General features: G+C 41.2%; 1 protein-coding gene across 2 annotated transcripts in view; it reads right to left on the reverse strand.

Moving 5' to 3' along the window:
- Positions 1-7,091, reverse strand: part of KLHL5 (kelch like family member 5) — a 49,833-nt gene extending 42,742 nt beyond the window's left edge. Inside the window, exons 1-2 of one of the 2 annotated variants that reach the window (XM_053976144.1) lie at positions 7,006-7,091; positions 4,138-4,231 (exon numbers count right to left, since the gene is read on the reverse strand). The gene's annotated coding sequence lies outside the window, so the exon portion shown is untranslated. Of the gene's footprint in view, positions 1-1,839; positions 1,889-4,137; positions 4,232-7,005 lie in introns of those variants that run through there. The other variant, XM_053976145.1, reaches the window with a different exon arrangement.
- Between the last annotated feature and the right edge of the window lie 2,454 nt (positions 7,092-9,545).

Here is a 9,545-nt window from a genome sequence, read left to right on the forward strand (position 1 = left end):
AGCAAGTGAAGGTAGTGATCTTGCCCCTCTACTCAGCTGTATGAGATATGGTCATACTGGGGGAGGAGTGCAAAGAAGGTCCATTAAAATGATGAAGGGCCTGGAGCTTTTCTGTCTGATGAAAGTCTGAGAGAGCTGGGACTGTTTAGCCTAGAGAAGACTCAGGAAGGTCTCATCAATGTGCATAAATAAATATACATAAATAAATAAATGTCTTTCAGGGGTGTCCAGGACAAGAATCAATAGGTAACAACTAAAACACAACATCTAAACATGAGGAAAAACCTTGTCACTGTGAGGGTGACTGACTACAGGTTGCCCAGAAAGGTTGTGGGGTCTACATTGTTAGAGAAATTCAAAAGCTGTCCGGACATGGTCCTGGGCAACTTGCTCTTGGTGACCCCACTTGAGGAAAGAACACAATGCCTTGCTTTTATTACAAACATTGTGACTTGGTGATAGATTTTTCATGTTACAATAAGCTTCACAAAGTTGTAAAAGCAAGATGATTATATTGGAGATGTTAACTAAAGGCTTCCATTGACTTTACTAGTGATTTGGTTCAAGGAAGTATTATCAGGGAAAAAAAATGCAGAACAAATCACAGTACATTTAACTATCCTCTTCACTCTAAAACAAAACTAGTCCACTGCCTGGATCAATGTTGCTTAAAATAGCATGTATCTGAGGCACATAAAGAAAAATATCTTTTCATTCTATACTTGGATACTATTAAATCTCAGGTTAAGCTATGCATCAAGTCACCATGTATTCCTAATCACAATCAGAAAACTGGTTTCTTAGGTTCTTTGTTCTGTCTCCAGTTTCATGTGAAAGTAATCTCAGATTCCCCACTATGATTTATTTTACAAGCTCTTCTGACAACAACTACAGTTCTTCTGCATGTTTCACCTCATGTATCCCACATGTATGCATATCCCTCCCTACCAGGCACCAGAACAGGCAGGACAAGCAAATTCTTTGTCATATGCAGACCAAGAACAGGCAGGCTCATCAGCTGGCAGGTCAAATAGCATTTCTTATTTGGCCTTTCCTACCTACCCATATTTTCAAAACCTTTCAGGAATTTAAGTGCAACAAGGGCTCCGTTCTGTCAGAGTTTGACAGAACTCTGACAGAAGTAGATAGAAATGCTATTAGGAAGAACTGACTAAACCACAAGACATAAACCAAACTTGCCTGGGAACTTACAGACTCACAAGCTGCCTATCTTTTTCTTCTGAGCATGCACAACTGCCTTAGCCTGGGTGGTTACATATCGCCTAAGCCCAGGATTTATAAACAAAGTAAAACAGAAATCAACACAAAAGCTGACTGTTCAAACACAGCTCTGAGCTCCTACCCTTCCATGGTTGTGTAAAACTGAAATGAGCTTAAGGATAGAAGCAACAGTGGCAGAAATCTGACCTTAAATATTAAATCACTGAAGTACTTGCAGAGCTAACTGTTCAGCTATCCTAAACAGTGAACTGATCCCATCTTAGTTGCCTTACCCATGGTTTTAAAGGAACCTCTAAATGTTTCCAGTTCTGCACAGAGAGCAAGAATTAGACACCAGCAATATAAATAAAGTGACAGGAAGAACACAGGGTACTGTTGGCACTCTCAGGGGTATGAGATCCATTACTGAAGTAATATACTCAAAAAAAGGGAAAAATCCTGAATTCAGATTGCTAGACTGTCAGAAGGAGAAAGCATAATTGATAAAAAACAATTATTTGCTTAGCATGTGTTTTTTTTTTCCCATTCTCTCATATCAATTCTAGCCATTTCTTAAGAGAAATACAATGTACTTCTCTTAGAAATTACAAAACTTACAAAATAGTATGTTGTACTATTGCATGTAGATCTCCTCAGATTTAGAGGATCTGCAATCATTTGTCCATTGCTCCTCTTCCTTAGTTTAAAGTTCTAAAAATTAAAAAATTTTGGAACATTAGAATACATTTTATCTATCTACCAGACAAATGCATATGGATCTAAAGAATAACCAGTATAAGATGCTTCACAGCAACTGTCAGTCTAATGGCTTATTCATGCAAAAGTCAAGATAAAACATCTACTCTGCTAACAAGTATGAACTTGCTTGCAAACAATCCAACCATCAAAATCAGTGATAAAAATTTCATCTTCCTAAGAACTTCTCCTACATCTCCTCACCACATGCACGGTACTTATAAACTTTTAACTAATAGGCTAATTCAGCCATATGACTATTTTTATTCTTTACAGTTCAGGTTAGTAAACCTATATGGAGTTGAGTCTTCTCTTACTCTACACCGTGAATATGTATCATATGACACAGCCAGGTGCTGTGACTATTTAATCTGTTTTAAGGCTATACTTTAGCCTCATTTTGACAAGTTCTGTTCTGAGATTGAGGCTAAGTAAGTCCCAGAATAATGTGAACTTTTTTATTTGTAATAAATGATACTACTTCCACCCAAACCAACTCAAATCTCTTCTAGACAGATCATATCATTGTTGAGTTCTTTTCAATAGAGTCAATACAATGTATGTTTGCTACTAGACAAAAGCATCAGCTAAGGCAGTGAGACAAGCCTAGACACATGCATTTTCAAAAAAAAAAAAAAAAAAAAAATTACAAAAACATCCTGTACAATTTTGTGAACAGTCTTCCATTTACCCTGATAATCTGATGGATGCTTTTGGAAGAATCCAAGTTACCACTCAAAAACTTTTTTTGAAGTATATCCAGTTGTTATGGAAGACACCAGCATTTTTAACATCAGTTGCACTTAGAACTGCCAGAAAAGGTAATTAATTGGCAAAGTATTCCTCTCAACAGATCGAAATCAATAATCAACTTTACAGAAATTTGTCCTCTGGAAAAATGCCAGCCAAGTCTACAAGACATAATTAAAAATCAGCAGCCCTGCTCAATAATTAGTCATTCTACCTTGCAGTAAGTGTGAATAAAGACACATCCCATAGTTATCAACCTTTTCAGTTTCTTCTCTTTGTAGTACATTTTTGGCATTTGTTTCAAATCCCTTTCAACTTTCATGACCACTGTAGAAAGGGTGCAGGTCAAGTCTGCACAAATTCTGACAGCCTGGAGGAGGTTGGCTACTTTGGTAGGTGGAGCTACCACATTTTGAACTACTGCAAAGTTGTGAAAATACAAAGCCTGCTCACAAACTAATTTCTGAGGAACCTTAGCAGTTCTTATAATTTTTTAAGCTCAAGAAAGTGTTGATATCATCTGTGGTGGAAGCTACCAACAAGGATATGGGTTGACTGAAGGAAACAATGTGACTGATCATGACACGAACAGGGAGAAAGATCATCTCTCTTCTGTATTTGTATCACATGAGTAAATTCTGAAGGAATTTATCAACATTCCCAAAGCAGAGACATCTCACAGTTGAGAAAGTGAATTTTTTTCACTTTAGTGAAACCTAGTATTTCTAAATTAATTGGATTGCTTTTGTCACCCTTAGCACTTATTTTTCAGCAGTATTTTACTATATAGAGAGTTCAGATAAAGCTAGATTCTTGCATGTATTCGTGCTTTCAACATTCTTTGATCCTTTTCCTTTGTGCAAATGTCAAAGCTACTCCCTTTGACAATTACTTCCACTTGGAACAGTTTTACTACTCTGCTGCTAAAAAAATGAAATAAAGTGAAACTCAGTCAGTATTACTGAGTGATGAGATTTGATTGTGCATTTGGTGGGCCTTTATTCATATTAATTACTACAAAAAGCAGTATTTTCTCTAACAGACTCTGTATAAATTTTCCTGTTTTTCCTATAATGATTACAATATGCAAAGGCTTCTCATGCACTTTGAAAATACCAAAATTGAACTTTACAGTAATGCTGACAGTCTTCTACAAAGCATGCTTTGATAAAAAGCACAAGTGTTGAAATCACATAAAAATGGTCCAAACACTAGCATGTGAAGCCCACAAAAACAAAGTCATTGCTGCTTATGCACACTTGCCAGAAAGAAGCCCTTGCAAGATGTGTTACATTAGACAAAAAAAAGGATGAAGTTTCAGGTGAAAGGAAGAGTATGTACCCTTGTGGGCTAAAATCACATTCCTTGTAGCATAACTTACTGTTAGAACTGAGTAAATGCAATACTTACCTATAACACCAGAATCATCTCTATTTGTTCAAAGAATCATGTAGTTCCATTTGTCTTCCTCTTTCCAAGAAAAACTGAGGTAGCAGAAAAAAATCTAGAGAAAGAAAAATACAAGTAAGAACCACCCACTGGAGGGGAGGAAAAAAGGAATAATCTCAAAAGCAGATTTCCTACTCTGTTCAGATAGAACTTCTTTCAATTTGCTTTGGGATTCTTACTGATAGGAAGATGCTAAAAGTGTGTCACTGCACAACTGTCACCTTAGCTCCTTCCACAACTTCAAGTTACATAACCATCAACAAAGACTCACAAAAAAGAGTGGAAATTAATATGAAGTGTGAATATGTAAACTCTCAAGAAATACTGTTTTTTAAAGACATTACCTCTTGAAAAAAAAAAATAATAACCTTAGTCCACTGCCACACTTATCTTTGATTCCCTTCCCTGAAGGGAAAAGCAGTAAAGAACTGATCTGCCACGTGAAGCACTTAAGCTGAACACTAGTGCCAAAGAATAACACTGACTGCACTGGTGAATAAAGCCAGGTACCACCAGTACACATGCTTCCCTAAATGGAGCATCTCTATAAAAATTCACATTTACTGTTACAGTGGTTCTCAACCCTTACCTATTTACACGTCACAAAAAAGTTTCTTACCAAAGTTAGACTCTGCTCAAAAAATCTAGCCTGCTGAAATAGTATGTGTGTCCTTTTGGCTTGGCACCAAACAAATTACTATATGCACTTTGAAGTGAAAGAAAGTAGCCTTACATGATACCTGCATGCATAATGTGATACCTAATATGTAACCTCCCATGGTCTGATCTTTCTTACTAGCTTCCAGAACCTTGCAGGTCTCTGAAGGGTAATACCACCTCATTCTCACATCTGGAGCACATAAGCTCATCTCTGCCATATGACTTAAGGCCACACAGCCCAATAATACTTGTGTCTATGGGCAGCATTGCCTTGCTGCTAACTTTGAATGAAAGGTTCTGTTCTTATGACAAAAAGCAAGCAGTGGATAGTCAGGTTTGTAACTTCTGCACTTTTCTACTTGGTAAGACTGCTGTAAGGAAAAGCAATTTAATTGCTATGGAAAGAGGAAACTGTAAGAATTTTGTAAGGGAAATGTAAAATCATACTATAATTTCTTAAGAGGTGTAGCAACTCCCAATATTGGGTCATGTTATGTCTAATTAGGTAATCTTCTTCACCACATCACGAAACACTGAATTATATCAACAAAACCACAAGACATAAACATAAGCAAACAATAATATTTTTAAAAGCATGGGTGATACAAAAGTCCAGAGAATTGGAACAAGTCCACCAATATGAACTGTGATTGGTAGCAACAGCTTGCAATTACTGTGTGACCATAATGGTCTAATGGAAGATTTTCTTCATCTTCACTCAAATTCTTTTCTATTTTAAATTAGCAGTTACTGCATTTCTGTGAAACACAATGTGTTAGTCTACTGCCATGGTATAAACATGCTGTCTTCGGTAGTGGACCTGCCCATGCAGAGGAAATTACTGAGGGATGGATGGTTCAATGAAGTTCACACGTGGCAGAAGAAAACACTATTTGACTCAGATTAGGTTTATTATTTATTATTATTATTATTTTCATTTTATCCTGCAATATGTTCCCTAGCATTGTTCAGCAAGAGGAAAATGGGAAAACCATGAAAGGGGAATACAATCTGCCCTATCAGGAACGCACCTATAAAGTTCAGGAAAAAGGTGCCTTTTTTGGTGTTTTTGTTTGTTTTTTGTTTGTTTTTGTTGCTGTTTTTAAATACTAAGCCACAAATGCCCCTGGAAATTCCCAGGCAAAAAGACCTTTATGAGAAATGATCAGATTATTTCTGGCAAAATTGATTATTGCTCATGAAAATACTTCATGCAATCTACTTTTAAAAAGGATCCACCTATCCAGTACATAGTTTGTCTAGATAGAAAAGCTACACCAACATTACCATGAGTTCAAGTTTTTATTCTTGTTTATGCTCACAGAAGACCTGAGAAATAATTTTTTCTTCAAAAGATGACTGTATTTGGAGTTTAGCTCATGCGATTTCATAATCAACTTTTAAGTAAAAGAAACAACAAAGCCAAGTCTTCCCTTTTTACTGTTCTGACATTACTGCCTAAAAAGCCGACCACGAGCCTCGGGCGGCTGGGCTTCGGCTGGGCTTCACGAAGCTCAACCAGTCCGAGCTCAAAGCCCTAAGCCACAAACACGCTTTAAGGAAAAACATAAACCAACAATGTATATAATCAGCAGCTGTTTGATGTTCAACACTTCTTTTTGTTCCCCACGTAGTGAGGCGGCAGTCAGTCACTGCTCTTATCTGTTCGACCAGTCTCAAATTTAAAAAAAAATTGTTTTCCACTATTTCATGCTGTGATCGTGAAGGTTAAGACACACGGGGTTAAGTCCCCGAGAGCTGTGTCAGTGCACTTCTACCAGGTCTCCGCTCTGACCGCTTCGGACCGAACCGGACACAGCGGCTGCCGTCTCGCCGAGACCAGACCCCGCGCCGTGTCCCGCCCCGCCGCCCCCGCCCCGCCCCGCTCGGGCGAGCGCCGGTACTGCCCCGCCGAGCGCCGCGGCTCCCGCCGGGCCCCGCTCAGCCCGGGCATCGGGCATCGGGCATCGGACACCGGCCCCGCCGGGCAGCGGCCGCAGCGCCTCTCCGCAGCCGGCCGGCAAGAGGGAGCCCGGTGGCGGTGAGGGCGAACCCGCCCCCACCCCTCACAGGCGCCGGTCCTCGCCCTCCTCCTTCTCGCTTTCTCCTCCCCCTCCCGGCAGCCGCGGCCCCCTCCCCTCGCTGCCGAGCCCCCACCGCCCTTCTCACCTCTCACGGTCCGGGAAGGGGGCGCGGCTGGGAGGGGGCGGAGAAAGAAAAAAATCGCAAGGAAGGCCCCAGCACCCTCTCCCGTGCCCTCTCCTCCCGCCCCGCCCGGCGGCCGCCAGCCCTCCCGCTCCGCCGGGAGCCGCGGGCACTGGGCGCTCCCGCCCGCCGCTCTCGCGTCCCCGCGGCCCCGCTCCGGCCCCTCCCTGCGCTCGGGCGGCCCGGGAGGGGCGGGGCCATGCAGGGACACGCCCCCGTCCCGGGCCCCGCCTCCTGCCCCGGGGCGGGAGCGGCGCGTGGCCGCGGGTGGCGGGCCGGGGCCGCTCCCCTCCCCTCCCCTCCCCTCCCCTCCCCTCACGCTGCGGCGCCGCCCACGCCGCGCGCCCCCTGCCGGCGGGGCAGGGCAAGGGGCAGAGGAGGCGATGTCCGCCTCGTCCGGTCCCTGGGTGTCTTTGTCTTTCTTCCAAAAGCACAAAGCCAAACATTTCCGTAGCTGCCCTCTGTCCCGTTTAAGTGAAATAAACCTGTGGTAATGCACACCGCAGCCTTTCGCCTCCTCTCAGGACCCTGCACTCGGTGCTGAGGCAGCCGGTCCTAACCGCCTCATGTGCAAGCACATGCAGCCTTTCCTGCCCTCGTCACGCAATGCCAGTGACCGCTGCCATCCAGAGGTTGAATAATTTTCCAAATTAATAGACTGTGTGACGGCCAGATGCACCTCCAACTGCTCAAACTGATTTAAGGGTGCAGCAGGCCATTGCCGAGGCGTGGCGGTGCAGGTTTGATGCAGTAATGAGATCCACAGCCATTACCGGGCCTCATTCTGCATGGAAATACGGCCTGCATGGCCGTATGCTTTGCCTGACAGTTCTCATCCCTGCTGGCATTAAATGACTGAGCCAGTTTTAACTAAACTTGGCAGAAGGATGGAAGTTTCAAAGATGCTAGTTGTTCCAGCTGTGTAAAAATTACTACCTAGGTGGAGGGAAGATTGTCCCCAAGAAAGAAAGCTCATGTTTTCCAGGCCGATGTGTGGCCAAGCCACACAAACAAACACACACACACACTTGATTAAGCCAGTTCATACACACACACACACAGACACACACAGACACACACAGAGAATTGCCCGAAGGTAGCAGTGTCTAAAGTTTACGGTGTCCCTGAGGAATGTGCAGACAGATCATACATGGGCACTCTGAACTCTGAAACAATACTAAAATCTGCCATCACAATAGCCCTAAAATAGATATGCCCCATCGGCTTACTGCAAAGTTCTTGGAAGGCGCCTTCTGTAGCATCTGATGCTCAGTGTATTCCACAGGTTAATACTGTATCAGCCTGAGCTTGGGTGGAATCCTATAGGGCAGTATCTATTCTGACCTTGGACACTACCATCAGTGATGATAATCTGTATCAGAAAGAGACAGATACACATAGTACTTGAAAAGTCCTCCTGCTGTTTCCCAGTATTTTCTCCATTTCTTCTGGGCAGAAAGGATGGGTGAACACCGCACAACACTGAAAACAGGAAAATGTAAGTAACGGATATGAAAGATACTTAAGGGGCAATTCAAATTAGCAAAAACAAAGTAGAGCTAAATTCCTAATGGATGATATATAAATTGCACAATTTTTTCCTTTTCAACTCATACCTATGATTTTTTGTATCCTATTGCTTCTATTATACCATTCTGTCAAAAAATCAGAGTTCATTTTGCTTTGATTTCATTGCTTTCATTGCATGAAAGTGCTACATTTAAAATAACATATTAAATTTATATTCACTACAGCTTCATTAGGACTCTTTCTATAGAATGAATACTGTATTTGCTTCCACTTGGCTTACTCATCTTCTGAGATAACTAGATGACAAAAAGAGCATTTTGAGTTTTTCAGGCATTTCTTATTTTAATTTCAACAGTATTACTTCATTTGGGTAGTAGTCAATATTTAATGGCTTGTGGGAAAAATACTTCAGAAGACATTTTTCTGAATTAATGAAATCCTTTATACTGTATAATCCTTTATACTATATTTAAGTCAAGTTGTTTGTTTTTACATATGTATTATTCAGAGTAGTTTTATTCATGAAATTTCAGAAATGTTCTTTGCAGTCTCATCTATAAGAAAAATGTATAGAATATCATGGTGGTTGTCAGAATTAAATACTTCACTTTTAACTAGAAAGTTTAGCTGAAAAATTGTGACTATGATGTATCAAAATAGCAATGGCTCTATCCAGTCTTCTTGTGGCGTAAGGAATAGTAAAATGCAAACTGAAGCCACTTGACAGATTGGCAACACATCTGTCATCTTTTAAGAATACAGCATCAATGATAATATGAACAACTCATTCTCAGTTCATTGTACTGAATATATCACTGATTGCCAGATCAAAAACTTTAGATTGTAATGATCTATAGTCTATTAAAGTCTGAAATATTGTCTATTGCATAACATTATCTTCCACCTAGCCACATGCAAATGTATATAAATAAAACAATAAAATCCCCATAACTGACTCATGTGGTTCTGAATCA

The sequence above is a fragment of the Vidua macroura genome, chromosome 4, assembly GCF_024509145.1.
Source record: "Vidua macroura isolate BioBank_ID:100142 chromosome 4, ASM2450914v1, whole genome shotgun sequence".
In the NCBI taxonomy this organism is placed as follows: domain Eukaryota; kingdom Metazoa; phylum Chordata; class Aves; order Passeriformes; family Viduidae; genus Vidua; species Vidua macroura.